This window comes from Dipodomys merriami, unplaced genomic scaffold (assembly GCF_024711535.1).
Source record: "Dipodomys merriami isolate MVZ:Mamm:240054 unplaced genomic scaffold, mDipMer1.0.p SCAF_5, whole genome shotgun sequence".
NCBI lineage: Eukaryota > Metazoa > Chordata > Mammalia > Rodentia > Heteromyidae > Dipodomys > Dipodomys merriami.
The window spans coordinates 26719495-26735130 of record NW_027206068.1 but is presented as its reverse complement, the minus strand read 5'-3'; the positions used below and the strand labels follow the sequence as shown (position 1 = coordinate 26735130).

General features: G+C 43.5%; 1 long non-coding RNA gene and 1 pseudogene across 1 annotated transcript in view; both read left to right on the top strand.

Annotated features, from left to right (window-relative positions):
• Window positions 1–15636, top strand: part of LOC138809580 (uncharacterized) — a 179597-nt gene that overhangs the window by 28299 nt on the left and 135662 nt on the right. The gene's annotated exons all lie outside the window — the stretch shown is intronic.
• LOC138810314 (U6 spliceosomal RNA) lies at window positions 7028–7123 on the top strand (annotated as a pseudogene).

The window sequence follows — 15636 nt, the reverse complement described above, 5'->3', positions numbered from 1 at the left end:
GAGGCGCCTCCCGGAGCAGAGCAGGGCAGGCCTGTGGAGAGCTGAGAGGCATGCAGAGGAGGAAGGGAAGAAAGGGAAAAGCCTTCCTCTTTGGAGGTTTGGAGCCCTGGATCTTCGGAGGTCTGAGGTTTGGAGGTTTGCAGACTGACTTATTTGGTGGTTTGCCGACCAACTAATAAAGGTCAGGGGGTCAGGCTGCCTTGGAGGTTTAGTGGTCGAGGCTGCTCTTGGTTCTGGGTATCTAGCCCAGGACAAGGTATCTCAAGACCCCTTTCTGGTGTAAATAGTGTAAATAAACTTCTTTTGTCCACCTTTCACTGTCTGTGCCTCAGTGGATTGTCTTGCTCTCCGGAAGTCATAAGTTTCCGAGGCCCCAGCGAGATCATCCATCTGGACGGCATCTGGCCTTGGCCCCAGCGAAACCCCCTCGTAGGTGAGTGTCTCAGCCCTCAGGGGTGAGAACCTCCCTTAAGTGTTTGTTTCCCGAGGACCAATGTGGACAATAGTCATTTGGGAACCCTTTAGGGGTGAGTTTGGGCAAGCTTTCCAGCCTGATTTTGGGATCTCCTTGAGAGGTCATCTGGGACCTCCTTGAAAGGTCATTTGGGCCTCCTTGAGGGCCATTTGGGACTTCTGGAGTCATTGGGAGCTTCTTCAAGAGCGCACCTGGGAGAGGTGGGCTATGTGGGTTGAGTGTCTGTGGCTATTTGTCTGTGTGTGTTTGCTTATAATTCTATCTGTGTCTTGTATAGACCTCAGCTTACTCCTTTTTTCTAGGATAGGAGAACAATGTCCTAAAGTTCTCATAACTAAACAAATCTTCTCCCCCAGTGCTACAGGATCCCATAGAAGTACTATCCCTCCTATTCCGTGTCATCAGCTCCTCCAATGTTAAGTCCCCCCATATTAGAAGTAGCTCCTTGTACCAGCCTGCGGTGGTACAACGTGGTACAGTCCCCTTATTACCCTTGAGACAGGCGCATGGCGGAGATGGTAGGCAAGTCCCCTTTCTAATGTATGTTCCCTTTACAGTTAGTGACCTGTATAACTGGAAACAGTAAAATCCATCCTTTTCTGCAAAACCCCAAGGGCTCATCTCCTTATTATGTTGTATGGTACTCTCAATTATCGGGATTCAGAGCCACAATTCCAAAGGTTGAATTTGGAGTATTTATTAAAAAGCCGGTGAGTGCATGGTGGACTCCTGTCTCAAAGACCAGCTGCCCAGAACAGAGCTAACACATGGTTTTTAAAGACAAAGACACGTGCTTGAGGTGGAGACAAAAATCTTAACCAAAGTGTCATACATAGAACAAAACAAGCTAAATGAGGATACTTATTCCTAATAAAGTGATAATACAAAGACAAAGTGAATATACTTAACTATAACAAAGTGATAATACATAGGCTAAGCGACTAGGTAGGGATACTTAACTCTAACAAAGTGATAATTCAGGGGGACAATAAGGGACAATCAGGACCCCAATTATCTAAAGGAAGCGGGAGTTTTCTGGAGCCTATGACAATTTTTACAATCCAAAGAGTGTCCCCTATAACCTCCAGAGTTTGGAAAGTCCCCATCTACAATTAATAGCACGATGCCAAGATGGCATCCCAGTTACTTAGATTCAGTATCCGTATTTCAATTAGAGACAGTATTTTTCACACAGCAGCCCACCTGGGATGATTGCCAGCAACTTTGACATGTGCTTTTCACCGGCGCGGTGCTTTGAAGGCAGTCCTTGGGCCAGATGGTTTACCCACTGATGACCCAGTCTGTTTGGAGCCAGTCTTTCCCCTGACTCGCCCAAGCTGGCATTACAAGCTGGGTCATAAATTGCTTGAACTCAGGGCCTGGGCACTGTCTCTGAGCCTATTCACTCAAGGCTAGCACTCTACCACCTGAATCACAGCTCTACTTCTGGCTTTTTGGTAGTTAATTGGAGTTAAGAGTCTCATGGACTTTCCTAATGGGGCTGGCTTTGACCTGTGATCCTCAGATCTCAGCCTCCTGAATAGTTAGGATTACAGGCGCAAGACACTGGGACCTGGTGTGGTAGTTTCTATTTTTAATTTTTTGAGGCACATTTATACTGTTTTGCATACTGGCCGCCCTAACTTACATTTCCTCAGCAGTGTGAAATGCGTTCCTTTCCCTCCAGCATTTTGTGTCTTCTGTCTTTTTGATAACAGTTATTCTTTTAGAGCAGATATATCATCATGGCTTTGATTTGTGTTTCACTGAGAATGTTAACCATGTCTTCCTTTTAAAGTGTCTGTTTTGACGTATTGTTCATTTTTAATTGAGCCCTTAGTCAGATAGTTAGCAAACATTTTCTCTCTCCTATAGGTTGTCTCTTCACTGTTGATTTTTCTTTGCTCTGCAGAGCTTTTGAGTTTGGTGAAATTGTCTAATTTTGCTCTTGTTTCTATACTGTGTGTTTACTTATTTTATTTTTCCATACTTGAAACTAAATCCAGGTCTTAACACATTCTAAACAAGGGGTCTGCCACTGGGCTGTACTGCTTGTCCATAAAACAATGATCTTGAGACAAGGTCTCATAAACTTCCCAGGCTGGCCTTGAACTTATGATCTTCCTGCCCAGTCTTTTGAGTAGCTAGAATAATGTACATCTACCACTATGTCTGGCTCCTGTGCTTTTAAATGTAATTTCAAATGCATCCTCTTTGTACTACTCCCATCAGATCCAGTAAAAACAATATTGATTTGATGCTTCTAGATGCTCTGACTTCAAGTAAAGAGCATTATGCTACTGAAGGCCAGTTTAGGTCCCAGAATCCTCCCCAGCCTCCAGTTCACCCATCCTTATTAGGAGAGGCAAGAGAATAGTGACTCAGCTTGGACTTTGGCACAGACTGTTCTGTTCGTTCAAATCTTGCCTGTACCACTGCACAGCCCTGTGACCTCTGCACATCTTCATTTCTCAGTGGTACAATGGGAATAAGACAACAGAAGCCCTGTTCTAAGGGCATCCACATTCTAGTTGTGAAAAACCAACCATTAAAAAAAATAAAAAGGAAAGACTGTGTGGCTCAGATGGTAGATCACTAGCCACGAACAAGAAGGCTGAGAGTAAGACTCCGAGTTTAAGCATCAGTAGAGGCAGATTCTGCTTGCCCATCCTTGGGTCTGGTCTTGGCTGTGTAAGTGGTTTGGTGGATAGAAGGAGACAGGAGCAGAGATGCTTCAGTCTAGAATCAGGCCGGAGTCAGTGTGAGCTATGTGCTTCCATGTACTTTCTTATTTCAGCAAGTGTTGTGATTAGGATTCGATTCCAGATGCAAAAACAAAGGTATGTGGAGCTGAGCTCAATTTGGCCTAGATTACTCCATCTCTTGTGACTACAGATGTGTGAGTGAGTCCACACAGGCCAGCCAACCTGTCCAGCCAAACATGGCCTAAATCAGACAGCTCCCCATGAGAGAAGAATCAACAAATGGGCATTGTTTGCAGCCTTTGAGCTCCAGGTGACTGACACAGGCAGTTCCTTCTTTTTAAAGTCTACTCTACATTCTGTGCATTCATTTTACATTTTTTTATTTTTTACTTTTGTTTTACTTTTTGGTCTGGGTACTGGGGTTATGATTCAAGGCCAAGACATTCATCTTTAGCTTTTTTTTTTTTTTTTTGCTCAAGGCTGGTGCTCTATTACTGGAGTCACAGCTCTACTTCTAGCTTTTTGGTAGTTTATTGGAGATAAGAGTCTCATGGATTTTCGTGACCAAGTTGACTTTGAACTGTGATTTTTTTTCAGATCTCAGGCTCCTGAGTAGCTAGGATTATAGGCATAAGCCACTGATGTCTTGCTATGCATGAACATTTAACCCTCATAACAATTTTGAAGCAGGTACAGGTCATGCTCAGTTAAAAGAAGTTGAATGAAATGGGCATTGGATGCAAAAATATAAAGAATACAGCACACTATTACATCTTCCCTTCCTTATTCTACCTCTCAAAAGTCTTGTCAAGAATTCTGTAGAAGTTGGGCACTGGTGACGCATGCCTGTGATCCTACTCTAGAGACCGAGATCTGCAGTATTGCAGTTTGAAGCTGGCCTGGAGAGAAAAGTCCATTAGACTTCATCTCCAGTTAATCATTAAAAGCCATGCTGGAGGGATAGCTCTAGTGGTAGAGCACCAGCCACGAGCAAGAGAGAAGTATGAGGCCCTTGAATGAAAAATATTAAGTAGGTTCAAAGTTACAAGGTGACAGGTTGAATGCATCTGAAACTGTGCCAGTTTGATGATATGCTTGACATTTTATTTTGGACTAGATTATCTTATCTTGAGTTTTACAGAAGGTGGGGCCTGGATTGAATCCTTCTTATAAAAGGCAACACGATTATGATCTCTAGTTAACAGATGAGGGACATGGGTGTGAGGAGGTTATGATTTTACCTGGTTAGTAAGTGGTACTGATAGACAGTACCAGAAGTCAGAGGAACCCAAATGCCTTTTTTTTTTTTTTTTTCCGCCACAGGACACAGTTCAGATGCACCACCTGTAGGTGATTCTAAATCACCTCAGCTCGGGTGGAGAGATCCGCTCAGGCCTAGCCTACTTTGATCCTCTGTGTGCTGTGTCACATTCTTTACTTTCTAGAAATTTAAGGCCTGGGTTTGGCGTATTTTCTGTGGCTTTTAATATTTTCCAGCTCTGCTGCACTTTCTAACCATAATCATTAACACTCCCCACAACGCTGCTTTTCTCTGATCTCTCCATGCCTGCCTGCTCTTTTTACTTTGTCTCTTTGCTGCTTTGAAGTAACTCCCTTGTCCTTCCCTCCTTTTTTCTTTCTCATTCTCCCTTCCTCTATCTCCCTTCTTCCCCCCCCCCCCCTTCTTCCCTTTCCACAACTCTGTTTTCCTCAGTTCTTTCCAACAGTATTCTGCTCCTTGGCTCATATGAACTAGGCTTAATTAGATACAGATGAGGTCTCTCCCCAGCCCTTTCTAGGTGCTGCTGTCAGTTCCTGGCCCTTTGTTGCCCTCTAGTGGCTTCATCTGGATGATGTAGTTTGCACTAAACAGTTGGCCCCTCAGTTTCCAAGGATGCTGGTAATACCTGCATTTCATCTCTTGACTGGCTTCAGAAAGATGCTTTGACATTTCAATGAAAGATCCAAGGTAAATTAATAAAAACTATTTCGGAGAGCAAAGGAATGTTGATCTCCACTTGAACCCCATTCTAACGGACACTTTTCCCCCTGCTACTGAAAAGCCAAATAATAAGTTCACCAACAATTATTTCCTGAGCACCACCATGTATCATCTACTCTGTATGTATTTGGTTATGGGTGGAGGAAAAGTGTCAAACTCTTGCATCATATTTCAAAATAATACTGTTATAGTACTGTATATAATACTATAATAATACTGTCACTGTAAAACACACACACACACACACACACACACACACACACACACACACACACACACACACACACAAACACACACACAGAGCCAAAACAAAACAATCTTACTTACATGACTTAAGGGCAAGGGAAAGCTCTATTGCCCTACCTAACCACAAGTACATTTTTACCACTTTTCATAGTCCTGGCTTGGTCAATTTTAATAGGATCAGAGAATCATGAGTTAGATAATATGAGATTTATGGTAGCTAACTAAAGATTGTACCATGTGTAAATCCAATTTTCTATAGCAGAATCTAAAACAATTGTCCCAGTTTCCAGACTAAGGGTTATATGATAGTAAATCATTGTCCAAGGTGATTTGAGGCCAACAAAGTTTTATGATCAAGCTCCGACTTGGCTAACTAAGATTTGTACTTTGGTGTTTTGGAGACTAGATATGACTTAGTGTCCTAAAAGCATTTTTATTGTCCTCATAGCCTTAATATCTATTTTTGGATCACGAAATCTCTGATTTCAGCTAGAGCCCTGACCAAGAATGATGCTGTGTCTGTTTTAACACAGATGTAACAGCAATGGCCCAAGTTGGAAACTATAAGGGGTCTTCTGCTCTTTTAGGGCAGACAGTTGCTGAGCACATGGGTAAACCACTGCCCATATCACCTCCATTAACTATTTAGAAGAGGCCACCCCTCATCCTTCCAGGAGAATGAATAGTCAAAACACTACTGGAGCCAGGCCCTGGCTCATGCCCATTACCCTAGCTGCCCAGGAGGCTTGGAGCTTCAGATCTCATTGGGCAGGAAAGTCCATGAGACTCATGTCTCCAATTGACCAGCAAAAAGCCAGAATTGGAGCTATGGCTCAAATGGTAGAATGCCAACCTTGAATGAAAAAGCTAAGGGACAGTACCCAGACCTTGAGTTCAAGCCCCAGTACTGGCACCAAAATAAAACCAAAAAGCAAAAACAAAACCCAGCTCACTACTGGGCCTGCTGCTTGCTGACACAGCTAGCTTATCCTGCAGGTACCTGGGCCCTGCCTGGGGTTGCCTGGCCCTGTGCAGGGAGAGGCTGGGAGCATCCTCAGCTAGGGCTGGTGGAAAGTGGGTCCCTTTTTTCTTGCTATGCCATGCAGAAAGCAGGCGACCGCAGACGACCTAAGAACCCAGGGCTTAGGACAAGACACCTTCTGGAAGGACGAGAGTGAGTTTTCCTTTGTCTATATGGGAAGGCTGGGATGCTGAACCTCTACTCTTAGATTTCCAGCGAAGGCCTCAAGGCCCCTCTCCTAACTGGATGGGGCCCATATGTGCTCTGTGGGGCTTGAACATCATCTACGTAGTAAACTTCTCTTAGACTGTCGCTGTTCACACAGCGAGACCTGAGAATGTGATACCTGGGCAGAGAGTGGACTACACCTTTGTGGGTATAGACAAAGCTTAATGGAGCATCATCGCATGCTTAAATACAGCATACAGGTACAGAAGGAAAATCTTCAGTCATGGGGCAGGAAGTTAACCTTAAACAGTTTTACGGGAATGCAGACCACAACCTTTAGTCAGTGAGTGGGAAGAGTTAATTGTTGTCAACAAAGGTGAAGCGGTTCCACTGATCAAAACTACAAAGAGGTGCTCGCCTCGGCAGCACATATACTAAAATTGGAACGATACAGAGAAGATTAGCGCAAGGATGACACGCAAATTCGTGAAGCGTTCCATATTTTTTCCAAAGGAGGAGGCAACAATGCTTGATAAGAAATGTACTCATTACCTTGCTCATGTAATTGTAACCCCTCTGTACGGTATTTTCACAATTAAAAAAAAATAAACTACAGAGTAAGCAAGGTGCAGGTGGGCTCCCTTAGAAACACAAAAGGGAATACCAAGGCATTGTCCTACAGGATTATTCGGAGGATGAAGGGCACTTTCCCCATATCCTTCACCAAGGTCATGGCCTTGGGCATCCAGGCTGTTGCCCAGACTTGGAAAGAGCTTCTCCCCCTGTTTGCCCCCCATCCCCCTCGGCGCCCCCCCCACAAGGCTGCAGCTGGGTGCTCCGACCATTGCCAGGACTGTGGAGGAGCTTTCTCCTCATTCACCAGCACACATACCTCACATAGCACACAAATCCTCAGGCAGGGGTCACACGAGTCTGTGTCTCCGACATGAGGGTACATAGCAAGTCAAAGTTTTACTCTGTTCTTAATTTTTAGGCTCTACAAGTATTGTAGTTCCTGTTAAGTAGCGCATTAAACTGGATGTCAGGGGGCACATGTTCGCACTTTAAAAAGTTACACCCGGGCACTGGTGGCTCGTGCCTGTAGTCTTAGCTACCTAGGAGATCTGAGAATTATGGTTTGAAGCCATCTTGGGCAAGCAAGCCCATGAGACTCTCCATCTTCAGCTAAGCACAAAAAAAGCCGGAAGTGGAGCTATTGGCTCAAGTGATAGAGCACTAGCCTTGAGTACAAACTTTCAGAGAAAGCACCCAGGCACTGAGTGCAAATCCTAGGGAGACAGAAATTGAAGGATTGCAGTTTGGGTACAATGTGAGCTAGACTCTATCTCAATAAAACAAGCCAGGCAGGGTGGCGTGTGTCTGTCATCCTAGCTATACTGACAGGAAGATTCACTGTCTGAGGCTAGCCCTGGACAAAAATAAGACTATATCTGAAAAATAACTTGAAAAAGAAAAAGAAAGAGAGGAGGGCAGGACATGACTCAAGTAGCAGAGTGCCTGCCTAAGTGCCTGAGTTTAAAACCTCAGTGCTGCCAAAAAAAGTCACTGAAAACCGTCTCTAAAAATGACATGTTTTAGGCAGTCTATACACAGATGATATATTTATAAAGCATGCAGTACATTTGGCATTTTCTCTCCTCTATCTGAGAGTCTGGCAGACAGTAATACTGTCCGCCATGATGGTGCTGAAGAAAATGTGTTCTCAGGAGAACGGAAGGGAAAATTCTCCAGTCTCACTAATGTCTACAGTGTAATTTATTAGAGATACATGATAGGTTATCTTTCTGCTAATATTATACAGATGGGCGATTATCATTTTTTTTGCATTATTTGTGCATAGTTATTCTTTTCATTTAATTGGTATAGCAAACAAGAAGATACCATAAACCAAGTTTTGGGGAGAAATTTTGTTATTCCTCACTTACTGGGCTAACCTTATTTTCCTTTTGATCGTTCCATTTTCTTCCCCTGCTTTTCCGTCTGTGTTCATGGTTGGGTGTTAATAGCTTGTCTAAGCTAATTGCGCTCCTCATGGTCTAATTCTATGCACTGTCATTTTTGGCAGTGGAATTCTGAGCCTGGCATTCTTTCACACCGACAGCCATGCTAAATTAGCTGAGAAGAATCTCAGAATGCTGCATTTTTATCATCAGGCAGAAAAAAAAAACCCAAAAATATCAGCAAGGATCACAGAGGACATGAAGGGTTCTGCCTGGCGCCACATGTTCCTTGCAGGGAACACTTGTTCAGAGGCGCTCCCCCTCACCTGTCTGGTGTTATTGGTGGTGGGTTTATTGTATTAGCAGAGGGCTCTTAGAACTGCATAGGATATGAAAAAACCTAACAAACAGATCTCAGCAAGGAGGGAATGTGTTGCATTTCATAAATGAAAAGATCAAGAAGTTTCTGGCTCCAGAGGCTCCAATCCTATTGGGGAAGACTGGCTCTACAGTAGTTCTCCATGATTGTAGCCTCTTAGTATTCCCACATCCTGGATAATATTCTTCCCTGGTTTAGACCTAGAGATTTGTTTCTAACACACAGAATATGGAAGAAGGAAGAGCTGTCATTTCTGAGATTGGATTGAGAAAGGGCTGACTTCTGCTTTGCTGGCTGTCACACCCAGAGCCCCGCATCTCAGGAGACTCCAGCTGCCATGTTATGAATTGGTCTATGGAGAGGCCCAGGTGGCAGAAACTGATGTCTCAGGTCAAAGCCGGTGAGGACCTATGCCCTGCTGATGGTCATGGGAGAGCAGCTCTACCCCTCAGGGGAGGGCTGAGAGGACTGTGGGTCTCCGCCAGCCTCCGGAGACCCTGAATCAGGTCCACCCGGCTAGGCGTCCCTCTGTTCCTGCTCCACAGCAGGAACATTTTGGGAGGTAACTTTTCTGCAGCAGTAGATAATGACCACTGCTGGGCAAAATGACCCCAGCTCCCTGCAGGGCGTATCGTAGTTGCCAAGCCAGTCTCCTCATGAGCTGGCAAGGTGGCATCGGTGAACTCCAGACTCATGGCCTGGCTCCCTTCAAGAGTAATGGCATTCTCCTTTCAATCGCTAGAGACAACTCTCTGGGATCGAATCTCATAAAACAGGCTTGGGTCTCTTCCCATTGGTGCACTGGGCATTCATTTTTTTTTCTATGTGCTGCCCACTCTGATAGTTTGGAAATCTGTGAGAAATTATAACTCGAGAGTCGAAGAACAACACAAGGAGCTCTCATACAGGGCCTCTGTGAATTTTCTAGCTCAGCCCCAAAGCCACCCCTGGACTTTTCAGCCGCTTGGTTTTCTTTTTTGCCATAGGTGAATGTGTTAGGTAAGAGTCAGCTTTCTGACACTCTACCAAATTCACGTTAGGGCGAGCAAGATGATGTTGGCTCATAGTTTAGAGGTTTCAGGCAATGACCAGTTGGTCCCATGGCTCTTGGCCTGGGACAGTTCAACATGGCAGGAGAGGAAGAGGCTGGGGTCCTGACATCACCTTCAAGGCCGTGCCTCTAATAACCTGAAGACCTCCCACTAGACTCCACCCCTCCATAAGGATTCCCAGGGGACCAAGCCTGTAACACATTTGTGAATTCCAGATCTAAACACCCCACTTATTGAACTTGATGGAAATCCAGGAGGTGGGATTAGGAGAGCACAGATGACCTGAAGTCAATTTATTTATTGGTGATTATTCTTTCATGACTGCTAAGAGTCATTCTACCACTGCAGATATATTCATCAAGGAAAATGTTCATGTTTATTGTATTTATTCTTCTTTACAACCGGGCTTTGATTAGTTTTTATCAGCCTCCTGGGCCCCGTGGCTGGCTACGCTCCTGAGCTCATAGCGCATGGCAAGCGGCAGGGCCCTTTGCAGAGTTCCTCCCAGAGGGAATATGCTGGGCCTTTCTCTGGCAGCCCTCCAGAGGTAGTGGAAAAACGTCATCAGCAAAGAAAGGCCAGGGCTCTAGAGTTCAGTCTCGGCTTGGCTGTTATAAGCTCTGCTGCTCTGAGTCAGAGTTTGTTATGAAGTAAGGTGAGGAGTTTAGCTTCACATTGCTGTGGTAAGCGCTGAGCAGCACAAAGTATATACTATTATACATAGTTCTGGAATAGAGCAAATGTTTTCATGATTTGTCAAAAGAAGAAATGTTTCAACATCCCTCCGCAAATTAGAAAGCAAATGTAAAGGTAGCATTTCAGATAATGATGGAATTAAGGAAGCCTGCCTCTTCTAAACTAGGGGTTCATTTATACTGATCTTATAATGAGCGAGCCTCTTTCTCCTTATCTTCCCATGAATGTGGACAGACCTCATCTCTCCGCCATTGTGCCTGTCCCGCTGTGTAACCACTTGGCTTCTTACTGATGCCTATGGCCTTTTGTCTTCCTACTGTGGGCACATTTATTTTTCCTGCTAGTCTTGAGCTCGCTTCCTTTCCCCCCACACTCAGCTGGGTGAGCATTGTGTTGGATGAAGAATTTGCCCACTTGATGAGCAGGCAGGCCTGCTGTCTGTCACTCAAGACACGGGAAGAGCCTATGGAGAGATCCCCGGGCATGCCGGTCGAGTCTGCTTTGTCTAGCACTCACCAACTAACCAATTTCTATTCTCAGTCAGCTGTGGATGCCCCTGACTGTGCTAGTTTTTAATCCATGCAGCTTCATATTCTTCACATGTATGCCCTCCAAGCCTTTTGTGAGTGCTTTGTTAAAATTCATAGCTTACATTGATTTACATTGTTATAGCAATCAGAAAGGAGAGTGAAAGGTCTTGCCATTTCCATATCAACAGCTGCTTCTTGTTTGGGCAGAAGTCCCAAGAGCCAGGCCCCTTTATTACTTGTGAATCATGAGGTTGCTACTGTGTAGGAGTTACTGCTAGTTGACGTTGTGGACAGCAGTTGGTCTTAATTTGGTTAATTTTTCTGAGGGTGAGATCGTCTTCTTAGTGCTATAATTAGGAAGCTCCAATTCCTAGTGAGGTAGAGTGCATATTCCTATTTATTGACAATTTGGGCTTTCTTTTCTATCACTTGTTTGTATCTGCTCATTTTTCTGGACTTCTGTTTTCTTTCTTTTTTTTTTTTTTTTTTTTTTTGCCCTTCATAGGGCCTGAACTCAGGGCCTGTGGGCTGTCCTTTAGCTCTTCAGCTCAAGGCTAGCGCTCTACCACTTGAGCCACAGAGCCACTTCCGGCTTTTTCTGCTTTTGTGGTGCTGAGGAATCAAACCCAGGGCCTCATGCATGCAAGGCAAGCACTCTACCACTGAGCCACCTTCCCAGCCCCTGGACTTCGATTTTTTAAATTCATAATTTACCTTGAAGATATTTTTTATTTATGTGAACAAGTTGCATGTTTGTTTTTTCCTTTGTTTTTGAGACAGGATCTTGCTAATGTACCAAGGCTGGCCTGGAACTAACTAGCTTGCTGCCTCAGTTTGACCACGCTGGGATTATAGGTGTGCATGCTGACCCCTGGTTTCTATTTTGCCTTTTAACAACCATAGGATGTTCCATTTTATGGATTTAACCATGTTCTTATGATAGATTTTTTTTTTCAATTTTTATTTTTGACTATAAAGCTTGTGTTATTTACTGTGATTTGGTGATTATATATGCACACAAATTTCATTCTAGGAGGAAAAGTATAGATCAAAAAATACATGTATTTTATGTTTCAATAGCTATAATTAATAGCTTTCTAAAAACATGGCTTTGCCTCACACTTTTCCTTCAACGGGTTTCTCATTGGTTGTGATTGTGTGTCAGGCAAAAGCTATTTGTAGTCTTTCCCTAGGCCTTTTGTACAAGATGGCTGTACTAATCTGTTTTCTGCTGCTGTTAACAAAATATCTGGATCTGGAAATTCTTTAAAGAAAAAGGTTTATCTTGGGAGGTGAGGAAGGAAGGGATGGTAGGGGGAAAACAAAGGAGGGGTAACGATGCTCGATAGGAAATGTAGTCATTACCTTAGTCATGTAACTGTAACCCCTCTGTACAGTATCTTTGCAATAAAATATATACAAAAAAAGGTTTATTTCACAATTTGTTCAAGATGGGGTGTTTCCATCTGATTGACACAGTGGGGCCATATGGCAGATGGTGTCACCATGATCAGGGCAGAGAGAGCTAGCAGGGACCAAGCTCTCAGAGGAACTCAGCAGTGTCCCAGGGGATCTAAGCACCAGAATCCTGAGTCCCTCGGGAGAGTAGGGCCTTTAATGATGAATCACTTTGCATTGGAGACCAGGCTTCCTACCATAACACTACAACATGCCTCCCTTCCCTCTCCCCCTCTCCCCCTCCCACTCCTTTTCCTTTCTCCTCATTCCAAAGCGGGTCCATTGTCTGTGGTGAGAAAGTCCTCTCAAGTCTAGTGTTCGGCAGAACTCTGGGGAGATGGCATTTTTATTTGACAACTATTTGTCATCTTTCACACTCCATTGTTTTCATTTTCTCATCCTACTGATGTTGGGTTGGCCCTGGGACTTCTTTTGGACAGGGGGATATGAGGGATGAGGCTGCCCCTCTCTAACTGTGGTTTGGGGGTTTAGCTAGCGATGTGCACCAGAGCAAGAGACACTGTAGCCAACCAGAAGCTGGCCTACAGCCCAAAGCAGCCACCCAGCACACAAGTCAGAGAGATGGTACATCCTGAGCATTTAGGTTTGGTTTGTTACACAGCATGGCTGCAACAGCTGCAAACTAATGAAATGGATTCTTTAACTGTTATATTTTTTACATGCTGGATGCATGAAAGCATGTATGACCTTATAGAAGTACACAGCAGACTTACAATTAAGTTAGACAGATCATCATGGTCTTTCTTTGCTCCTTCTTTGCTCCCTCTCCTTGGGAAGGAAGGCCCTTTTCCTTCTCAAGTTAACAGCCTGCTTTGTAACTATCCTTGTTTTTCTCCATGTTTCTATGTGCTCATACTCAATAATACATATCTGGACATGCAGGAACGGCAAGTAGCTCACAATCATAGTGAATATGAGCTGAAATATCCAATAGGACTTTGTCAGTGTGTATTGCTATATGTCAATCTTGCATATAACATACACACACACACACACACACACACACACACACAAAGATTCTGTCATTAATTTTAAATGAAACAATATTATCAATACTGCTGCGTAATTATTATATAACAATTGAACATTATGAGCATTATTACATCATCATTTTATTATTTTGTACTGATCCTGGGGCTTGAACTTAGGGCCTGGGCACTGTCCCTGAGTTTTTTTCACTCAAGGCTAGCACTCTACCACTTGAACTACAGTTCTACTTTCTGCTTTTTTTTGCTGGTTAGTTGGAGATAAGAGTCTCATGAACTTTCCTGCCCAGATTGGCTTTGAACCACAATCCTCAGATCTCAGCCTCCTGAGTAGCTAGGATTACAGTATGAGCTGGCTGTCATTAATATTTTTATAAGTAATATCTCATTCCTTAAATTCCAATGATGAAATGGCTCTTACTAATTTTTCTTAATGGATGTATTATGTCATATTGACTGGGCAGGTCAACATCTATAGACCAGTTCTGTACTAGTAACCTTTCTCTTTGCCCTCATGTGTTTGTTCTTGTGAGCACACTGTCATTAGTATGTGTGGACGTGTATCAGTAGGTTCTGCTGCTTTGGTCTCTAGCACATCTTATCTCAGGAATGGAACAGGTGAGTTGGGGGATGAGAGGTAAATTTTGTTAGATTCTTTCAGAAAGCTTTTTGAAGTTCTGTGACCATTTACATTTTTATTATAAAGATTTAAAGAAGCATTTTCTCTTACCTCTCATTGAGCAATAAGTAAATGGCTTTCTGATTCTTTTTGTCAGTCCAATGAATATAAAGTGATTATCTGTATTTCCCAAACTACTAGTGAACTTGAGTATCTTGTATCAGACATTTTTCCATTTCTCCCTGTGTTGTCTGCATCCTTGATACTATGTAAGATTTTTGTAGCATTACAAATATTAATCCTATGCCTAATTATGTTGAATTTTTCTTAATTTAGTATTTTTCCATTGATTGGATTTGGGTTATCTCTTGCCATTCTGAGATCTTATGATAATCTTGAGATTGTGTCTTATTTCATCTCATCTTCTTCCACTTTTCTCCCTTCCAGTCCATTTCCCTCCTACTCTCTCTGTCCCCCCCGCCATTTTTCTCTGTGTGTTTGGGCCCCTTTCCCATTTTTCTGTTGTTATTGCAAACTTTTTCTTTTCTGTCTCCTGTTCTGTCTACCTCTCACCTATCTTTTTCAGCTTGAGGCACTAATTCTAAGTTCAGAGAGCATTGCTTTTCTGCTTACATAACTTACAAAGCCAGCACAGACCAAAAAGGTGAGAGGGGCCTGATAAGGCTTACAAGATTGGTTTGGGGTCCTTTGGGAAACTTTTTGTTGTTGTTGGACCCACTGGCATGGAGTCTGATTCCATACGGCTGGCATGGGGTGCAGATGGGTCTTATTTTTATAATGATCCCAGTATCCATTAAAGGTTGGCAATCTGGGTATTGGGTCAGGGGAAAGGACATGTGCTCACAGGTGGGATAGCTTGCTTGGGTGACTGGTAGTTAAAGTCTCAGATAACTGACTAAACTCTCAGATAATTGATTTCAACAATGGCCCAATAACTACAAGGCTTGATGTTTTCTTATATGGCAGTTTAGCACAAAGGAGACTGTAGTTCAGAAAATGGCCACACGGGAGCGCAGTGTAGCCGTGTGTGGCTCAGGCACCCAGTGCATATGAAAGAGGCTCTCCCTAGGCTGAGGCTCAGGCTGTGAGGTGGCGTTGTGCCTCCTACTACCTGCCTCCCCGCTCCACAGAACTTGACTCCTACGTAATTAAAGTTCACCACATCTTTATTGACCATGAATTTTCTCATGTCAAACACTGCCCTAAGTTTTCCATTTAATTTCATGGCAATCCAACACAGGCATTTTTTTTTTTCCTATTCTACCAAACAGGCAGCTCTGGCTTAGGGAAGTTAAA